Genomic DNA, 20,632 nt, shown 5'->3' on the forward strand with positions numbered 1-20,632 from the left:
TTCACACACAACTTCAAAATTAAGCTTTAAATGATGCAATTTCTTGCTTTCCCTCTAGTCTTTAAAAAAAAAAAAATATGTGACCGTCATGCAGCTTGCTTAAATCTATCTTTATAAAGTTTTAAAAAATGTTTAGAGAGAAAAAAATACCCTCCAGAAAATAGTTCTAGAAGATCTTACATCAGAGGTTGTTTGTATAAACTTGGAGAAGAGCTCTACCATGGGCTGTTCAGAAGTTCACCTCATGTCACATCTCACCACCTTCGTCAGGTTATTTATATGTACACGGCACTCCAGCCAGAGTGCACCAAAGACCTCACCCTCCTGAGCTATGATGTCTTGGCCATCACTAACCACTCATCCCCCAGGCCCAAGCCTTCACATCCATCCTGGACTCCTGCTCTTTGCTTCCTCCATCAATAACGTACCCACAGACCTCCCCTAACTCCTCACTGCCATGCCCGTCACCCTAATTCAGGCCGTGTGAACTTCAGCCTAGATTATTTAATCCCCTAGCATCTACTATTTTCTCTCCCAAGATTGCTCCATTTTAAATTCAAATCGTATTAGACTCTCAGATTATTTTTCTTAACTAGAGTTCCAATAAAAGTATTCTCAGTTACATTCACTGACTTCCTAATGTCTATCAAATAAGTCTCAAATACCTTGGTCTATTAAAAAAAGTCTTCTAAAATCTGGTCTCAAACATCTTCTTGTCTTTCTCATCTATTTGTTCAAATTACAGACTTTCAAGGCCAATTTAAACTCAACCTTTTCTTGCTGGGGATTTAACTCAGTGGTTTCACTGCCTGCCATGCAAGAACAAGGGCCAGAGTTCGATCCTCAGTACCAAAAAATAAATAAAAAAAATAAACTCAACCTTTTCTTAAAACAAAACTGCAGGCATTAGAATAATCTGAGATCTCAAACTCACTTGCACAGCACATATGAATTGCTGTCATGAATTATAATTTCTGTGTAACCATTAGACTACTTTTTCACTGAGGGATGGGACAAAATCATTCTTTGAAATTATATTCTCTATTATTACTCTCTGTTTATTCAAACTTTGATTATATATAAATTTAGAATGAATAGATGGTTTGTCCTTTCCTTAAGTTAAAGGGAAATTATACCTGCTGTGAGATGTATTTGCCTCTGAGATACAAATAGAGTTGGAATTATTTCTATACTTTTATAACTATAAATTAAAATTAAAAGGTATGTTACACTGGAATATCTTCTTTCAAAACCACGTACATGTTTTATCAGCTGTTTCTTTAGAGAGCAAAAGAAGTTCTATTTATTGATTTAATTGAGGAATTTCAGTTTCAGAAAATGTTTGTATCTTATTTATTTATAAAATGTGTCTCAGTACTTTGCTAAGTGGCAATATCCTGCAGGATCAATTGTACTCATACCTCTTTGGCTGGGCATATTAAAATTTCACTCTTTTGAGCCATGCACAGGACAATGTCTATACTCTCTATCAGCAAAAGTCAAAGAGTTTCTTTAGTTTTCAAATAAATATACCTTCCCATCCATCAGGCTGAAGAACAAGACTAAATACATATCAAGAATAAATAACCCCATTTGTCAGAAGAATAGACTCATCAATCAGGCTTTGAGGTTCAATACTTGACTGGTGCCAATGAGCTTTTTACAATACCACCTTTTAGAAATGAAGTCATTAAAGAAGTTAACCAAGGTGATTTCAAGGAGACTACCAGACTAGCAGGGACAGAAGATACCAGATGGTTTCCCTCAATGTTGCAGGAAGAACTCAGAACAAGAATGAACTTTGTGACCCAAAGAGCTAAAATGAGTGAACTAAAGAGAAATATTGAACATTTCCACAAAAAGTGGCATATAAAGGTCATTGAAATATATAACACAGAGCAGTATAAATACTTACAAGTACCATAAAGCTAGTCATGATTTTTAAACAGGATAACTAAAACATAGCAACATAAAATGGGGCCATGTTCTTTTAGGGAGTATTTGAAATACATTTGGAGTGGCCTTTGTAGAAAAATGTCCTGGAAATAAATAGATGTGTAGCTGATTTTCCTTGAGTACACTCCGTTCAGTGTGATCCTTAGTCTGATAAAAATGGAAAACTGCTGTCTCTATGTGCTTTATTTGAATCCAGGCATCTACTCATCAGGTGGGCAAAATGAGATCTGCTATGTCTGACAACCCAGAGGCTTCCTCTCCGCCCTCTGCCTCAGGCAGCCCTTCTTGCACACAGCTCCCCAGAAAACTTCCTTCATTGGACTGTGAGAACTGGATGGAAATGGCAGGGCTATGGTGTTCTTGTTCTGTTCTGTGACCGGGTGCTGTATCCTTAATTTGAGGAGCTGTGTGACACACACGTACAAAGAGAGGCAAAAGAAACACACGACAACCAGAGTACTGCTTAAATATCTATTCGAGTACATACAAAACAAAAACATCAAAGTTCATACCCAATGCAAATCTATCACAAAACTTCCAAGTGGTGAAAATTAATCTGAGTTCTTACTCATTTATTGTGGCTATTGTCTCCTTGACAATATCTCTCTCCCCAAATTCCCGACCTCCATTATACATACTGAGCTGAATCATAGTCTCTCTTCTCTTGCTCTTTCTTTAACAGTTTTCTTACTTCTATCTCAGACTCTTCTTCTATAGACCACTGTTCACTTCAACAATACTGGTAAATAACAGAAGCTATTTAACTCCCCTCAAAGCTGCCATGCTCAAAGGCTTGTGATACAGATCTTGTTTTCCAGTTCATGGGACTATATTCCACTGTCCACAATTTCAGACTTGGGTGCTAATATTAATAATTGAACATTTATAGCTCTAATAGTTTCACTTTTATCAAGCCAACTCATATTCCTAACTAGCAATATTTTGCTGTCTGACTAAAAAGAGTAGTGCCCTGGGAATAAACAGCAAGCACCAGTGAATAAACTCAGCAGCCACAAACAAATTACCAGAGACATGTACCTTCCTGAGAGGCAGAGAGTTATGGAGGCAATACTGCATGATGGGATATGTAAGTACAGCCTTGCAGGATCATGTTTGGATGAAAACCAATTAAGTAAAGCACTTAGGAAAATTGCTTTCTACTGTCTGGATGGGAATTTATCACAAGACATGGTTTTTAAGTGAAAAAGCTTACATGTAAACCTGGACTAAATGTTTTATCCAAGGTGACACAATAAGGCAAGGGATAGAGATAAAAATAGAATGTTTGAATCCAGCCTCCTGATCTAATCACCGGGCACTTTGCAAGTTTATCTGCAGAGGCCCTAATGTAAAGCAGAACTTTAAGAGTGAGAGGTCAGCCTCAGAATTGCAGCAGCCACCTGGGCAGTAGTAGAAATGAAATCGATTGCTTCCGTAAAAAGTGATAAAATTTTATCAATGAGGACACAACAAAAGAAAAAAAAAAACATTTGCCACTGTATGTCTCATAAAGCAAAAGCATTTTCTCCACTGAAATGGCTTTTGCTAATCACTAGTCATTAAAGATCATATGACATCTGACCCTCTTTAATCCCAGTATCCTGACTAAAGTTATAAGCAGGCGATTTCATTATGCTTTTGTCTGTTTTTTTAAAATCCATTGTGCTATGGTTTTTCTCATTCATTTGAAGTCTTACAGAATGTTTTCTAAATATCAAATGCTGCAGAGGAGACAGAAAAACAGACAGGGCTTATTCCTTTTCAGGAGCTCAGGTTTGTTCCTCATATATGCATAAATAAAATTTATTACTACAATTTAGCGAGTGCTCTAAAAGAAAAAAGAATACAGTTTTATGAAAACACAATAGGGGAGGGACTGAATGAGATCAAGAAAGAGAAGTATTGATTGCTATGGCGTAGTAAATTTTAGAGTCAAATCTGACTGTGGATGCTGATAAATTGGCACAGAAAATGGGAAAGGCATGTAAGAAAGAAAATTCTGAGCAAAGGGAACATCTTAAGAAAAACACCTTATTTCAAGTACTTACAGGATTTCCCTCTTCAGATATTAATTTTTCACACCCATCTAGGCTTCATTTTTCATTAGTTGTTTTAAAATTCCATCGTAATTTCCTCAGTTTTCTGATCTATATGATGGTATCAGTGAGCATTTTTCTAGCATGCTGGTTATAAGGGTTAAATGGGATGTTCCATGTAAGGACTCCCATAGAAAGTTAGTAAATTAAGAGTTCTGCAAATAATTATTACCGTTATCTTCTCGAGGCATAAAAAACATGAATCTTCCTTTTCTTCCTAGTGTGTGTTACATGAAACAGTCACATATGAGTGGTCCTACTCATAGAGGTGAAACAAAGTCAAGTGCAATCAATGATAATGCTTAAGTGGTCTCTCACGTGCTTAAATATCATACATATTAAGTGAACTAGGCCACTGTTCTTGAGGAGAGAACGATTCAATTAGCCAGACATTGAGAAAGAAGAACTAGATATGCAGAGTACAAGATCTTGATGAATTGGGAAGCAAGGTGGTGCGTTTTGGTATGGAGAAAAATCTAGTGTCATAGTGGAGAATCTTGGGGGAAATAAAATGTCAGAAAAACATGTTGTTCAGGAAAAACTTTGCCTAGATCTCAGTTCTAACTGGTGATCCCCTTGTGAGGTTGTACCTGGTGGACAACCGGTGATAGAAGGCCTGAAAATCTCATCACGAACCACATGTGTGGATAGCTGGGGTAATGAGCATGGAGATAGACTTGCACCATTTGTTTATAGGGCTATTTTTCTCTGGCCGCTCAATGAAATTTAAAAATATTTTATGAGTAAGTTGGCCAAAGGGTGTGAAAATTAAAAACAGCCACACATTGGATACAATTAAAATTATTTTATGCTGCTGCGAGAACTTTTAAGAACGACTGAGAGTAGAGTAGGCTGCAGATGTATGCAATAGAGAGACAAGTGTGGAGGGGCTTGTGCAGGCTGCATGTGAGAAGTATCTAAATATAACCTGCATTTGTCATTTGAGGGCCCACGATATAGTTTGAAGAATAATTAAGACTGAATCGCCCATTGAAAAGTGACAGATGCCCACGCTCTCTTGGGAAGTAAGAGGAAGTGAGAAAAATTGGTTTCTTACTACATCAATTACTTTACAAAGAAGAGCCTAGAAAAAAAAAAGCAGGAAAAGATTTTTTTCAAACATAATTTTCTCCCGCAACTCATAAAGCGAGAACATGGAGAGCTGGAACTTAAACCAATGTCTTTTCTATATCCTCAGCCATTAACATAAAATAGTGGTTCTCTGAAGGCAGTCCTCTTTTCATTTATTCTTTTGTTATGGCATTAAATGAATGCTTCTTGGAGTCCCAAGCCCTGTGTGGCCTTAGGAAATCTCTCTGGAATGTAGCCTTCACTGGCTTTGACAACAAATCCATATGGTGGAGTGGAAGATGTGTTCTTGCTCTCTGTACAATGACAAGGTGAATATCGAAGCCGCAAAGACTGTATCAAGATCATTTCATCTGTGAAATCAACTGCAAGAGATGGCTCTGTATTCCCTTTGCTGGGAGCATGAGCACCTGTGACTATAGGTTCGATAGTGTTACCTTGCCCCGGAAAATAAGGCATCAGGAACTGGTTGAGTCCATTATGTCTTCACTGACAATACACCAGCTTTCCGTGTGCTCTACAGTTAACAGGAAGACAATGTGCGTGGTAGCCAAGCCAATGAATATATTAAACCTGTTTTGGATTGAATTAATGAATATTGCACAAGTGCTGTGAGTGTGGTACTGTGCCCTGTGAATGCAGTAGACTGCAAAATCTGAACCTCAGCTTTTCACCACTTCTCCTTTCCACATTCGGGGCTTCTTCGATGTGTTTAATCCAAACTCCATCTCAGTCTGACCCTCCAGTCTTAGGGCCATTTGGTATCTGATGTAGAAGATTACTAATCCTCTTTAGATCCCTACTCCCATTTTAACAGTTTCATCAATACTCACATCCTTGAGTTTCTAAATAACCTAGGTTTACCAGAATACATTGAACAACTATTCAAGCTTTTATTCACCGCTTACAATGCTTTTCAGATTCTACTTTATGTAAACAAAACAAATGCAAAGAGACAAAAATGCATGCCCTTTCCCTTTATGCATAGAGTGAACTGAATGAAAACAGATCACAACAGAAGTAAATTGAGAGCATCTGAGGGTTCACCATGAAGAAGAAAGGTTAAGCAGTAGCGTGCCTACTGGAGCTAAATTATGATTTAAGATGATGGTCATGAGGAGAGGATTTCTGAGAAAAGTTCAGAAAAACGTAAGGGGAAAGAAAACCAAGTAAATATCTGGAGAAGAGTATTTCAAATAAAAGAATCAAACCTCTAAAGGTCTAAAAGGGATGTGTGATTGATGAGTCTAAGAAGAGCAGAGAGACAGCCTGGCTAGAGCACAGTAGGAAAGGAGAGCAGTAGCTGAGAGGGAAGAGGTACCAGGAACAGCTGATTCAGAACATCATAAATATTTGCTCTTTATTTGTGAACAGAATATAATACAAGTATAATACAAGCTTACTAATTGTTCAGCAAGATCACTGTGGCCTGGAGTCTCTGTCGCACAAACTGCAAGCTCAATATGTTTTCTACATTTTTAAATTGTAAAAGAATAAAAAAAACCTGTATGTCAAAATCATATGATATTCTAATTTCTGTGTCTCTGGGAAGTTTTATGGGGACAATGCCAAGCTCATTCATGCACCTGTCTTCTGTAATTGCTTCCTCTATATAATAGCTGAGTTGGTGGTTGTGACAGAGAATGTATGCCTCCTAAATCCTAAAATATTTACTTTCCAGACTTTTACAGACAGGTTTGCTGATCCCTTGGCTAGACTACAAATGTGAAATATGGAAGCAAAGGCCAGTTAGGAGAAGTCACTGCAATAATGACTATAAGAGATGATGGACACTTGGACCAGGTGGTCAATGGTAGGGATACTGAGTAACAGTCAAGATGCTGGGTCTATTTGGAAAGTAATGCCCAGCCCTTCTTGTAATACACTGTATGTGGGATGAAAGAAAAATAGAGGTGTCAGAAAGACTCCAAGTTGCAACGCCCAATCCTGACAGCAGGGCTCCAAACCCCAACGCCATCCCTTCAGGTGCTTTATAGTTATTTCATTTTTGTTACTATGCTTTCAAACTTTTCACTGTTCTTGGGATCTTTGACTTGTAAACTCTCTTCTAACTTATATTTTTCTAGGAGAGGGACCTGGTACTTGTGTGTCAATCTTCCTCCCAGATCAAGTTTATATATTTTCTTAATTTTCTTTGATTACATACAGGAAAGTACAGAGGATAGGAACTACAGATAAGTAGAAGTTTAAAGGGAACTTTTAAACTGCCTCCTTCCCTTTTTGTTAGTATTTACTTTTTGAGCAGTAGCTCAAAATCCCTGCCATCTTTTACATTTTGTCCCTATAAGAAAGATTTGAGAAATAGGCCTCTTTAAGAGTGGAAGCTACCCTTCCAGAAAAACACATTTAACAGTTATAAACAGATAACTTATGAATAATTTTAAACAATACATTCATACGTCATAATTTATAAGGGATCACCTTCAGGAAGATGATATCATATTTATCATCAGCAGATAATGAAATCCACAAATGCTGGACTCCCTTATATAATGCAGTAAAATACTGTGTATAATCTACACCCTACACACATTTTCTCATAAACCTTAAATCATAATTGGATTACTTACAGCACATTACAAAAGTAAATGCACTGTAAATAGTTGTTAAAGGTACTAGTAACATGAAAAGAGTCTGCAAATGCTCAGTATATTCACAATGTTGTTTTCACATGTTTTAGTACCTTTGCTGGTTGAATATACAGATGTGAAACCCACATATATGGATGGCCAACTGTACTGTCTTATAGGATATTAAATAAAAGAGTCTCATCCATTTTTGTTAGACCAGAGACATGGAAGCTTAAGAGAATTGCTGAGAGTGTGCCAGTACTATGTTAATTATTTAAATTATACGATGTTGTTATGGTTTGGATCAAAAATATCTCCTAAAAGTTTGTGTTGCTTTTGTAAGGAGGTACTCTACTCATCGATGGAGCTATTCACCAATGAGTTCATGGCTGCACACACTGTGAGGATGTGGGGCCTGATGGAGGGCCTTTGGCTCTGGCTATTGTTCTCTCTCTGCTTTCTGGCTGCCATGGTTGGACACCTTTCCTCTACCACGTATTTCCACTGGCGCCAGACAAGAATGGACTGAACCTTCTGAACCCGTAAGGCAAAATAAACCTCTATGTCTTATCTGAAGTGTTTTAGGGCTTTTTCCCAAAGAAAGTGACTAATACAGAGTCAACATAAATAGTCCACTTTTGATCATAAAAAAGATGGGGAAAATGATGAAATACACATTTGTCACTGGGGCTTTGCTGATTTTCTCTCTGTCATAGTTTTTCTAGGCATTAGTCCTTCATCAAAAAATGACTCGGGTGGATTTTACTATTTTCAAAGTTCTGAGATTGTTCTCTAACATGTAGTGTTTCTGATTATGTTGGAAAGTTTTGCAAGTATTCAGGAAGTTTAGAGTAGAAGGCCTGACATGAAACTGTGTCCTCTGTGGCAAAATTCAACTGCTTTTACTTTAGGCTGTGTATGTTTCTTATAACCTTGATTATTACCACAAGATAGATTTTTTTTTTAAACATAGAAAATAGTATCTTTTTTCCAGTCTCTTGGTTTTACCTGGAATCAGAGGTTAGTCTCCTCTACTTATAATGTCACAGCTACCAGAACTGGCTGTAGTAAATACCAATTACTATACCTACAGTCAGAAGCCAATTATTTTCCCTTAAAATAATGTATGTCCAATAGTTAAAATGAATAGAACAGCTAAGTAATAGAAGCCAGTTGATGATTGAGCAGGAGGTGACATAAAAGGCCAGTGAGGTGAGCAGCAGGTCAGAATACAGTATTTCTGGAGAGGAATGGTCATGGGATTATAAAACGTTACAAGATCTTAGGGATCACAGTGTCAGAAATATATCCTTGGCCTTCACCCATCTTTAAAAATAGGATGCACCCTATAGCTACAGATTCAGGAATACAGATGCTTCAAATAATAGCATTTCAAATCTGTAAATATGCTGCAAAGAATAAGAAAATGACAAAGCATCTTGAGAAAAATAAATACAGGAATGAATTTTAACTCTACCCTTTCCTAACTTTGGATCCTACAGCAATTTCCCACATTCCCAAAGGTGCTATCACCTGCTATCAGTGACTGGGATAATCATTGCTATCTTGGAGGAATATGGGTTTTACAGATGATATAAGTAGATCATCTGTTACAAAGTAGGCACTTAACAAATGTTGCCACTTACTATCTCTTCCCACCTCAAGCATTTTTATGGCTGTATTCTCCAGTCTCACTGTGACTGTTAATCCTGATATATCAACCTCATAGGTTCAAGAAACACCGAGCAGATTAGTAAAGCATGCTCTTGGGTTTGTCTGTGTGGGACACAGAACAGTGGTCGTGGGATTATATTTGATCACTCCCCCATTCCTTTCTGATGCTGTTCTTCAGCACTTCTTTCCAGCTACCAAGGGATAATGAACTTTATTCTGCCATACTCTTCTTCCATAACGTTTCTGTTTTGGAGTAATATGGCAATGGATTGAATCCCTCTAAACTGTGAACCAAATTAAATGTCTCTTATTTTCACTTGTGGGTATTGGGTTCCATTGAGGAGAAAACTGACTGAAGATCTTTCTTGAATGCTTAATGTACTTTCCTTAACCACAAAGGGTTGAGGAAGATCTTTAGCTGTTTGTTTTCTGCTGGGCCAGGCTGGGAATTTAAAAGTTATCAGGTACTGCTCTGTAACTGCATTCTACTGTTCTCTGCTGCCATTTATTAGAACTTATCTTAGGCACTGTATTCTGGCAATTGTACTTCATTATAAAATGAGATGTAAAAGCCAATTTTGGCCCTCATTATCCTATAACAAGGTACAGTTTTGCAGACATGTGACCGTGTGGGAACATATACGCATACATTCTGCAGATATACTATCGACTTATGAATAGGTAGAGAGGGCCTCTTGAACTGGGGTCTTATGTTCCCTCATAAGGATTCCTAGGAAGAGCAGTCTGTAACCACTCAGGTGTGTATTGTTAAGGGTCCTTACCCTTAGCCTCATTAAGTAGAAGCTAAGATGCGTTTCTCTTCATTGGTAATGAGGAACAAATGGCTTTATTCTCTCTCTCTATATATATATATTTTTTTTTTGTCTCTGTGACAGATTTAAGTTTAGAAAGACAAAATAAGAGAGAAAACCTAGCAGAATTGACTTAAACTTCCTTAGTGCAGAACTAAATTTGCTAGAATCCTAAATCTAAGGGAGCATCCAAGATCAGAAACCTTATAGGTACATTTCTGTTCTAGAGTTATCTAGGACAGAGCAGAGAGGCTCTATTACTACTATTACCACTCCAGAAAAATTTAGCTCTCTCCAAATAAGCAGAGGAGGGTGTAGTTTACTGTCCTCAGATGCTGCCTTACAAATCAAGGGTTAATCTAAGGGGAAAGTTTTTTTTTTTTTTAAAGTTTTCTTCTGTACCTATGCAAATGCCATGAAAATTCGTGTCACGTTTGCATATGTCATGTCTCAGCATTAATTGCATCATTAAATGTCCTGATGTCACTACCATTAATCAAGTCATGGTGTGGGTTTCACTTCCATCTACTAACCATCACTGTCTGCAGACGTGTATTTGGAAAGGCTAAGTTTTGATCTACAAACCATGATTTACTTTCTTAAGGAGTACGACTGAAGATGTATTGCCATCTTTCTTTGCTTTGGAATCTTTTACCACTGCGTCCTCTGGAAAGGTTTGGCATTTTTAAAATGGTATTTAAACAGCTATTCTTAAACAAAATGATGTTTCCAAGGTTCTGAAAAAGCCACTGATGAGCATCTCATGTTTCCTTCAAGGCTCTAACTGTAGTGTAGAGGGTATTCAGTTTTGATCTTTCTGATCCCTGGCTTCAGAAGCAAAGGAGATTTCACAGAGACGTGAAAAAGCTATATGCCCAAAGATAGGCATTAAGAACTCTGGATTAAGCCCCAACACATTTCTTTGCATTGGGTCCTGCTTCTGTTTGATTTCTGTAAATAAAATAAATTTATAGGGGCTTATTTTATCGTGGGATGTGATGAAATCATTGAAGTGGCCATTTAATGGAAAGTCCCAGAGGTGAATCAGTTCAGAGTTGGAGAAAGGGAAATAAAAGAATAAAAGGGAGACAGGAAGACAAAACAAAGCAAAACAGGAAAAAAATGAGTTAACAGAAATGGTGAGAAAATAACAGAAAAGTTCATAAAGAAAATTTCAGGAAGGGAAAGTATGGCTACTGGGGGAAGGTCTGAGGAACACAAGGCAAAATCATTTGAAGAGTACACGATGCCTAATTTATCAGCACAGAGTAGCTTGCTAGCTTATTTATTTAATGAAAGCCCGCCTCAGGGTAATTTCATCTGTTCCTATTTTGTCCTAAATTTAGCATTAGATTGTATGCTTTGTACAGACTTTTCCATGTCTTAGCATATAGAGTCAGCCTGAGCAGACCCAGCAATGCTTTATAAGGATCACTATGTCATGCATTTTCCCATTCTTTTGTGTGATTAGAAAAGCCTCCAAATTTCACTCTCCTATTATGCACTTTAAATCTCAGAAAAATAGAATACACCTACACAACAATTCTCTGGCATTTAAGCTTGGGATCGAAGCCCCTAGAAAAATCGTCAGCGCCCATTATTAGCATTACATTTCAGCATTATATTTTATTCAAAGAAAGACAATAAGTTAAAGCTATTCTATCACAGAATTATTTAATATACATCATTGGAACATCTGTTATCACTGCAGTCTCACTCCTTCAATGCTGACCACTACTCTTGTCACATGCACCTGGCCATTAATGGTAAATTCCAGAAGGTCAAACATGGCCCTGCAGAGGAGGCCAGTAAGTAGTATGAGTGAAGCCAGTGCTACTGGAAAAGCAAGGGAGTGCTTCCCCTGTTCTCATTATTTATGTGCATCGACTAAAGATAAACAAGTTAAAATATCTTTTAAAAATAATCATAAATGAGAAATGGGCATATATTATGCGATATACACATATATTAAATAAAATGTCACATGGTACCCCATAAGTATGTCTAATTAGTATGTTTTTTTATATATTAACTCAAGTTAATTTAAATTTAATAAATAATAAAATTAAAAATGGTTTACACATTGGGTCTCGGGACCTAGAATATCTTGTCCTTACTTGGCTCTATTTGTAGTTTTATTTGCCCCAAGTTTTGGCTTAAGGAAGACGTAGCAAAAGAGAAAAGCAAAGGAGAAGCACAGAGAAAGAAGAGCTAATCACATCAGGCATCACCCAGCATTGTGACAAATACGAAATGGTGTTTGCCTTCAGAAAATGGTTGCTCTTGGGTAAGGACTATCCCTATAAAAGAAAAGTCAAAAGGCTGTTACAGTTCTACACTTCAGGTCATCCCATGCAAAAGCATTGCTTCTGTGCCTGAATTGTAATGGAAATGTATCAAGATTAGGGGCGGAGAAGACAGGGAAACTGGCACAGAAACCTATATTTTAAACAAATGATCTAGAGAAAAGTTGTTTTGGAGATTTATGATTTGCATACGACAATGGAAAATGCTATGAAAGGACTGATATTTTCAAAGCAAAACAAAAATAGATAATTATCAGACACTTTATACTTGAAGTTTCACCCTATATTAGAGAGCTGGGCTTTAATAAATAAACAATAGGGTTCACGCTTCTTCACTGGGTTTTAAAAATCTGGTCTAAATTTATGTGACAGTACTGGGAGATCTATCCAAATAATTTATTAAATAAAATGAATAGAAGATACATTTGTGACACTTCCCATTGCCTTAGCAAAGATAATATTCATAATAGAGTGCATTAGAAATCAAAATGAATAGAAAACACAAGTTATACCATGTTATATTCTGGGATTCTAGTTAGAAATCATTATTCTGATTTTCTAGAAGCAAGTTTTATGTATCTGTGCTAAGTTGAATGCCTATAAACATATGCAATTTTGAACATGCTATAGTCTTACATGCATTGGGATTTAGATCAACTTTTAATTATTATAAAAGAGAAACCATATGATAGGCAATTGTGCTTCCATTTTTCTTTCATCACAGAACCTATAAACGATTGCTTTTCCTATAATTAAACGGACTTGGGGTTTAAACTCAACCTTTGTCTTTCAACATCCAAGTGGACAGTGGAAAAAGTTACAAAGTAGACTTTGAGCTCTTATCACTAAGAGCTGCAATGTCTCTGTGGACATCAAAGAATTAGACATACTTTTCATTAATATGTCCCGGGCACACATATCTTCCTGAAGAAAACTTTTAATTAGATTTTGAACTAATGGAATGAATATTCACAAGAGGGCTGATCCCATCCTGCAGGCCACTTGGTTTTATTCCCTGAAGCCACAACAGAATCATGTATCGACAACCTCTTTGAACCAGCTGTTTCTTTGTCTTTGATCTTCCTTCTTTGTCCTTTGCTCATCATTTTCCCACAGGGATCCACCCCCTAAATGCATAGCAGGCACAGGGAGTAGGAGCAGAGGCTGGCCTACTTGCTCTGACAAGAAGAAACAAATCAGTGTACAAAACAGTCTTAGCACTTCTGCATTCCTGAAAAGCTGCTCCTTCCCTTGACCTTCCTGTCGCCATCTGTATCCTTTATAAGAAGATATTCAGGGTAGAAACACATCCTAACTCATGTTTGCAAGCAGTTCCATCTTGATCTTTTCCTCAATTTAAGAGCAAGATCTCTGCTACTATGTTCAATCCACTAGAATCCACTAATACAGCAGAGGAATGGCTTAATTCATAATGTCGAATGAGGATGTATAAGTAATAACATTATTTAGTAAAAACTCTGGAAAGAATCTAGCAACTCAACAGCTTTATTTAAATTAGAAAATTAAACATTTAAATTTGGCATACACATTGGTATTAGCTACTTCAGAAGTACTAAGACATTGAATGAAATTCTCATTTCAAGAGAAACTTAAAAGAAGAGAAGTAGAAAAAGACTTCCTCTATGCTTTTCATAACAACAAACAAGATCACATTTTATCATTGGAATTAGGTGCTATAACTGGCCTCAAAGAAAAGGCAACAGCCTTAAACCTTTATGACTGACCAGGAAAAGATTCTACTGCCTTCTTTAAAAGCATAAAAGACAGACAGTATTAAGAAGAGAAGAGATGAAACAGTTTTATAATAGCATCTGGGAGCAACTTGAGGAATAATTCAACGTATTTTAGCTGTGGATAGAGATAGGGTAAAAATAAAATAAAATGAACCTTCCATTTATGATTGCGGACAGAAAATTAGACCAGAGGCAGAAAAGAAAGAGAAAAGCAACTAATAAATGGTAGAATTGGAAAGGTCTTAGTGTAGAACCAAACCAAAAAAATTAGAAAAAATATATCAGATATGAACACCCTATCTCTTCATGTTCCACTACAAGTAATTCAAGAAACTTTAGCCTTCCAGGGCTGGGTTATGAAAATAAAGCAATCTCTCTGATCAGACAAAAACCAGCTTTATTCCTGCACCCAGTGTGTTTTTGAAGGGTGTATATAAAGCAGACATTTTAAATTAATTCTACTTTTCCTACTGATTTCCCCTGAAGAATAACCCCATAATAATATTTGGGGCTTATTTAAAAATGAACTTAATTATAACAGTTACCTTTGCATTCAGGGCTTGTTGATATAACATCTGCCTGTACAGACCTGAGCTCTTCTCAGCCTTCTCAGCCAGAATCTATTCTAACTTTCAAGGAATCCATATTGTTGACTTGAGCCTTCTGCTTCTAGCTACAATAAAGTCTTTGTGATCCACTAACCCTTCCACTGTGCACTAGAAAAGCTGGATAAAAATACAAAAAAGTATAAGGATGGATCATGGACAATGAAGGCAGCCAGCCTTTAATGATCTAAGAAAGTGAAAAGGAAAACACACTGAGGTGAATCCAACTTTGTCTATTGCTCTCCCCCTCAAAGCACTTGCCAAGGTGTAAGCTGCACAGGATTGCAAGTACGAGCAGAATGGGAGAGCTCAACACGTCTGCCAGAGTCATGAGGCTGGGGCAGTGGAAACTGAAGTTCAAGATTAGCAAGGCAGTCAGGACACGAGGGGGCTGACACTGAAGGAAGTTTAGAGAACTGATTTATTTTTACATGCCAATTTTTCTCTCAAGACATCTGAAGACTCCTAAGTAGCACCACTGTAGGTAAAAGACTTGGATGAACCCCCTACCTTTCATCCTCACACACCACGAACAATAAAAGCTAAGCAGAGTTGTTTTTTTTTTCTTTTATTTGGACCGGGGATTGAACTCGGGTCCTTGCGCTTGCAAAGCAGGCCACCAAACTGCTGAGCTAAATCCCCGGCCCTAAGCAGAGCTCTAAATCATTTCAAAGTACCGGAAAGATAAAAAATCAAGTTTAGAGTCATTCTACTATGGACAGCTAGTTTAAGTAGAAATTAAACAGAGAAGGTTTGGGCCCTCAACGAAGCCAGTGCAATAAAATAGAGAGGTTAGCATTGTGGCTGATGGCAAATCTGAAGCCAGCTAGACCTCAGAATGGAGATGTAACAGCCAGGCCTGCAAGATAAACATCAACTTGACCTTATACCGTAATTAGCACCACCCGGTCCAGTGGGCCCAGCTAGGCAAGAGGCGCAGAGGTGAGTGACCAGAATATCCTGATCCATATACCCACCCCTTCGCCCAAATGCCACTGTTCTTTCCATAAATCTCTGCTACATCATGACTCATTCCAGTATTAGCTAAGTAAGCTGTATTTGTAATCTTATAAGGTTGATTGCTATTTGACCCACATTGTACACTCATTGCTATTTTTCTGTATAAATTACCCCTAACAAAGGGCCTTGGTGGCCACCCCTTTAGGGCTCCTCCTATCTCTCAGCTTTCTCTTAATAAACTGTTCCTACTCTTAATCTTCATTTTCCCTTGGAATTAATTGTTCTATATTCAGGGAACACAGACTCTGCACATCTGACATCTAGCAGTATTGAAGATATATTTTTCCTATATCAATCCAATAGGATTGATCAATAGGATAAATGGTAAACACTCCAGTTTTTACTGAGAGCTCTGAAAGTCTAGACTAAGGATAACAACAGAGACATGCTTAAAGATAGGCTCTGACAAAAGCTGGGTATTAGTCTCAATTCATCTCAGTGCCTTCATGATCAAGATGATGAATTACTAATTTATGCATGCTCAACAGGGGAAACTATACCAGTGAGGGTATGACCTGTGTGGGAAAAAAAAAACAAAAACAAAAACTAAAACATAAATGTTTAGTTTGTAGTCTTCGAAAGCTCAACAGTATCTACTAAAATCTTATTCCTTAAAAAAATTTTTTTTCAGTAGATTTTCTTGGGCATGGTGTGAGCAAGGTTGACATGAGTTCACAGAAGATACGTAAAGTATACACAAGTTAAGGGCTGTAAGTTACAGGGAATGGACTTTATAACAGGGGATGCCATCTAGAGGGTGAAAGTTCAGAGTTTCACAAGCAGCTCCTGAGGCACATGTGCCATCTCTTCACCACCACTGATCTAGTTTGTTTGCTCATCTCAAAATCATATTAAAAAATGTGCTGTGCAGGTGGCTGAACCACAACTACCTCATGACTATTGTCTATGTGGGATTGCAGTACTTTTGTTTGTGACTTGGACTTTTAAAACTAATAAAAATTTTATATTTTATTATTTCATTCTGGCTGCTATCCCTTGATTGTTAATTATGCCAAGTGCTTAAAAGAACAAGTCTCCAATCCAAAAGTTAAATAACTGATGTATTTTAATTTGTTTCTGTTGACGCATAGTATGTGTATATTTTATGGGATCAACAAATGGGAACAAAGAATTAAAAACGAGTAGAAAAAAATAGAAACATGTAGAGATAAAAGCAAATAGTGGAGATATCAGATATGAATTTAAAATCACTATGACTAGAAAGTTCAAAAAAGAGATGAAAAGTTGGAGAATTTTACCTGTGAGCTAGAGTCTATAAGAAACATTGAAACAGAAATCTTAGAAGTAAAAAAAATGCAATCCCTGAAATTATGAATTCCATGAATGTTTTAGCTGCAAATTACAGCAGCGTGGAGCTCTAGCACAGGTATAATGGAGCAATGATACAAACAGAAGTAATACTGGAAGAGCCACTGACAAATATTTCAAGTCAGATGAAAGACAGGAAGGTGCTGATGTAAGAATGTATAAAAAGTCAAATGGATACAAAGCAAGCAATGCCTGGGTAAAGCATACCAAGACTGTTGTAAACAAAAAACAGAGGAAAAACCCTTCGCACAGGCAGTGACAAAAAATGACATTGCATTCAAAGGAATTCCTGCAGGAACGGCAGCTGACGTTTTAACAGAAATGATGAAAGATAGGATATGAATGACATCTTTAACTACTAAGAAATGTAAACTTCCTTTCAGGAGTTCTATGTATCTAAGTTAAAAGTGTCAACTTTGTATTTGAATAGGTGTGAAGGGACACCAGGAGAGGAGAATATCAGAGGTCATTCCACAGCAGCTGTTATGCTCACAGGTGCTTCAAGTTCAAGCCTTCTACTGACTTTGGATCACATAAAGAAAAGAATATCTGCCCTCACCCCCTTCTTTACACACAGACCCATGCCACTGACCCTGGTTAAGAATATAATTGCCAGGGTGAAGGGAGGGCAGGAAAATTAGGAAAAAGTAAGAACCAAAATGCATCATGGAAAGGTACAAGACCCCAATGATGAATGTAACTGTACTGTGTACCTAAAAAGTACCAATAAACTCGATGAAAAAAAAAGAGAATATAATTGCTATTCTCAACCAGATTCTCACACACTTCTGTATAAGGTAATCTCTCAAATGCCACAGGTTGAGTCCAGCATAAATCTGCCATTCAATTTACCCAAACAATTTTAAAACAATTAAAAAATCATTAAATAAGCCACAGAAGTGATAATAGCTGAATATTTGTGGGTTTCTTTTCCCCAATAATGTACCATTATTGGTACATTTTAGGTATACAGTACATTTACATTCATCATTGGGATCCTGTACCTTTACATGACAGGTCTTGGTTCTCATTTTTCCCCCTGTCCCTGCCCTCCCTTCACCACCTCCTCCCCTCCCCATTTACAAACATTTTATTTCCATTTTTCATTTTCTCCTATTTTTTTCTTTTCCTTTATTATCTTTCCCCTACCCTTCCCATTTTCCCTATATTTTTAGCCCTTTTCTTCCTATTTCACATTGTCAATTATCTCATTAGGATCTTATGTAGCATTATAGTTTTTCACACCAGAGAAACTATTCGGTATTTATACATGTGTGACTTATCTATTTCACTTAGGAGTATATCCTCAATATGTATCCATTTTCCTATGAATGACTCTAATTTCTCATTCTTTATGGCTGAGTAATATTCCATTTTATAGAAAAACCACATCTTCTTTATCCAGTTTTCAATTGATGGGCAAATAGGCTGTTTCCAAGTTTTAGCTATTACAAACTGTGCCGCTATAAACATAGGTGTGCATATATCTCTGTGATGTGATTCTTTTCATTCTTTTGGAACATTTGCGTTGTTGATGAGACAAAATCCAGTAGGCATGAGAAGGACATCCCATTCCTCAAGTTTAAATCATTGTCATGGAAGGAATTCCAGTTTCATTAACATAGTATAAAATAGCTTTTTTTTTGGTACCAGGGATTGAAGTTGGGTCCTTGTGCTTGCAAGGCAGGCCACCGAACCGCTGAGCTAAATCCCCGGCCCTAAAATAGCTTTTTAAATTAATCTAAGCTTTCATTAAGTCTCTGTTTTTTTCCTTTAGTCCCCAGAGCTGCTTTTACTGCTTTACACCCTGGAGAATACACACAATCACATGATTCCATACCCTTTAGCTAAAGTTCTCTTTACCTAGAAAGGTTCACTTTTTCCTCCCAAGGCTAAGTTGTTAGAACATCAGTTTGATTACTGTGCCAGCTGGCCTATTCATAAACTTTCGGGTGGAGCATAGTATTATTTTTTTTCTATAGACTCCTTATATGTTATATCAAAATCTCTGTTTCCCTATTTTTTTCAGGGAACTAGAATATAATGTTTAGTTTCAGGAGCCAGTAGCTGTCTCAGCACTCAATATAAAGGTGATCTCTACTAAAATGACAATAACACAGGTTTCAAAACAAGGTAAGATCTGAAACGTAGCGTCAATGGTGATTTTAAATTTGAAATACTCAGTGAGATGTTGCAATTACAAAAATCTACTCTGGAGCTAAATATCGTATGATTCGTTAAAATATTTGTATTTATTTCTAGAATTTTACAACTTATAGGATTCAACAGCAAGTGTCAAGATATGGCGAGCACTATGTGTTACCAAACCACATCTGAGTTCATCATAACCATGGGCTTCCAAGAGGAAGACAGGTGAAAACTCTCACTCACTTGATGGTAAACTCCTTTCTTTCTGGTTGTTGCTTGTTTTACTTTTCTAAAAAATCTGAACTAGCTGACCCAGTGGTGTGCACCTTTATTCCCAGCTACTTGAGAATGTGAGGCAGAAGGAACTCTTGAGCCAAGAGTTCCAGGCCAATGTGGGCAGAGTTCCTGTTTCAAAATAATAAAGTCAAATTTGAACTTCTTGCCTGTTTCTGCCTGTTACTTATGAATCCTATTCCCACAGAGGAATCTGGGCTGTACTGCAATTACATGCCGATTATCTGGAATTGACTTCAGGCTTGTCTGAAACCTGGCTTGCCCCATGAAAGAAAACTCCACCACCCATAGGATGACCCCTTATGCCTCTTTGCCCTTTGGTTCTCCTGTCACAGTAGAATGAGACTTGATGTCCTGAGCATGAGAGCTACATTTTGATCTTGAAGTTCAGTGGATGGTTTAGGTGAGGCAGGAGAGGAGCTGATTTTCTGAATATCTTTTCTTCACTAAAATCAATCTTCTCAGAAATATTCATTGGAAATTGCATGAAAGGAAGAAAGAGTAGGTTTTGATAGCCTCTTCAGACACGATGGAGAAAAGGGGAGGATGGAACCAAACAATAAGTGAAATTCTGGAGCAGTTTCTTATAATTTTGGGGGATTTTTAAACCTGCAAGATCAATTGCTACATTTCTAGATCTTATATTTCCCAACTTTGGATTTGTATTGTAAAAGAGCTTTCACCATTCAGTTCAAAAAACACCTGATAACCTCTTAATTCTCAGCATTGAGCCTGGCATAGAGTTAGGGAATAAAAAAACAGTTGAAAGTGAGAGTATACAGTTTTAATTAATTTCATGACTAGTTTCAATGATGGATCTTTATAAATACTAATTTTCTAAATTAAAAAATGGAGTATTTATTCACTCAATGAATGCTAAGTAAGCATATATTTAAGGTTCTGTGCTAGAAACCAGGAATTTAAAAATGAAAAAGGAATGTCTTTTGCTTTTACAGAC

Source organism: Fukomys damarensis, unplaced genomic scaffold, assembly GCF_012274545.1.
Source record: "Fukomys damarensis isolate Sample0158 unplaced genomic scaffold, DMR_v1.0_HiC HiC_scaffold_24, whole genome shotgun sequence".
NCBI lineage: Eukaryota > Metazoa > Chordata > Mammalia > Rodentia > Bathyergidae > Fukomys > Fukomys damarensis.